The 1,572-nt window shown below is 41.5% G+C and overlaps 1 protein-coding gene across 1 annotated transcript in view; it reads right to left on the bottom strand.

Annotated features, from left to right (window-relative positions):
- Positions 1-1,572, bottom strand: part of MID2 (midline 2) — a 150,712-nt gene that overhangs the window by 803 nt on the left and 148,337 nt on the right. The window lies entirely within an intron of this gene.

Genomic DNA, 1,572 nt, shown 5'->3' with positions numbered 1-1,572 from the left:
TTCTTAGTTTTATACCTGGGCAAATGCTGCCCTTTTGATCATGTATGGCTAAAGAGTGCATACCTCGCTGGTGTTATTGTTTGTTCACCTTACAGGCTTGTCTATGGTTTGGCTGAAGGTTGGGCCATGGGGGCAAGTTCAGTTCCAGGCTTGAAGAGTGTCTGAAGGCCATAGTCTCAATGGTTTCACCAATATCTATCAGAACACTAAATCTGATTGTTTTTATGACTTTGAGTTTTGTTCCACATTTTTCTTCCACTCTATCCAGGATCTGTTAATGTTAGCCCTTTCAGAGCAATCCCTGTGGTAGCCAGAAACTATCTAGGTCTTCTGGTCTCAGGGTCATGGAAGCTGTGGTTTGCGAGGTCCGTTAGTCCTTTGGACTAATTATTTCCATGCATCTTTGATTGTCTTCACTTTTCTTTGCGTCAGATGGGAAGAGACCAATAGTTTCAACTTAGATGGCCACTCACAAGCTTTTAAGAAAACGCCAGTTTCTACTCATCAAAGTAGTATTATACATTGTTGTGGGCTATGGTATGCCATTTGACCTTGATGTCCCATGAGACTATGATTCTGAGTCCCCAGGCTCAGCAACTTTCTTTCTCTAGGTATTTGTTTATGGCTAAGAAGTTTCATTAACTTTGCCCCCTGTATGTCCTTCTACAGGAGCTCTGATGGTGCAGTGGTTAAGGTATTTGGCTGCTAACCAAAAAAAGTCAGTGGTTCAAACCTACCAGCCACTCCATGGGAGAAAGATGAGGCAGCCTGCTTCTATAAAGATTTGTTGTTGTTATGTGGCGTGGAGTTGGACCTGACTCATAGCAACCCCTCCTTGGGTTTCCAAGGCAGTATCACTACAGAAGTAGATTGTCCCATCTTCCTTCCGAGGAGTGGTTGGTGGGTTTGAACCACCAGCTTTCTGGTTAGCAGTCAAGTGCCTTAGCCACTATGCTACCAAAGCTCCCCTGTAAAGATTTACAGCCTTTAAAACCCCATGGGGGTAGCTCTCAGTCAGAACTGACTCGATAGCAGTGAGTTTGGTTTGGTTTGGTTTTTATATTCTTCTATATACTTGGATATATTTGCAGCCCATATAAATATATATGTAGCAATATCCTCTATCTAACCTATATATATTCGTGGGTATAGTCCCATTCACCTTCTCACATCTGTTCAGATTCTGTGTCTATCTATGTACCCACTTGTAGGTTATTGTGATTACTGTTATTGCAGGATTGTGTGCACCAACAGTATTCACCTTTGTTGACTCTGACTCTTATGCTCCTCCTTCCTGTGTTTTCCTCTGCCTCGATCCTTTTTTTCTGACCTCTTCCTTACTGTATAGGACCTTTCCCTTCATCCAAGTTAATACATGTCTATCTTCTAGTTAGTGATTCCTTCCCTCTTACCCCTAGTAATATGCAAAGAATATTTCTGTCTGTATAAAAATCTTTTTTTTAAATTGTGACTTGGGTGAAGATTTACAGAGCAAATTCACTTTCCATACAGCAGTTCACATATACTTTGTCTCATGTCATTGACCACAGTTTACCACAATGCAACAGCTCC

Source organism: Orycteropus afer, unplaced genomic scaffold, assembly GCF_000298275.1.
Source record: "Orycteropus afer afer isolate SDZICR_OR568_19922 unplaced genomic scaffold, OryAfe1.0 scaffold00336, whole genome shotgun sequence".
Lineage (NCBI taxonomy): Eukaryota > Metazoa > Chordata > Mammalia > Tubulidentata > Orycteropodidae > Orycteropus > Orycteropus afer.
This window is presented reverse-complemented; position numbering and strand designations above follow the sequence as displayed.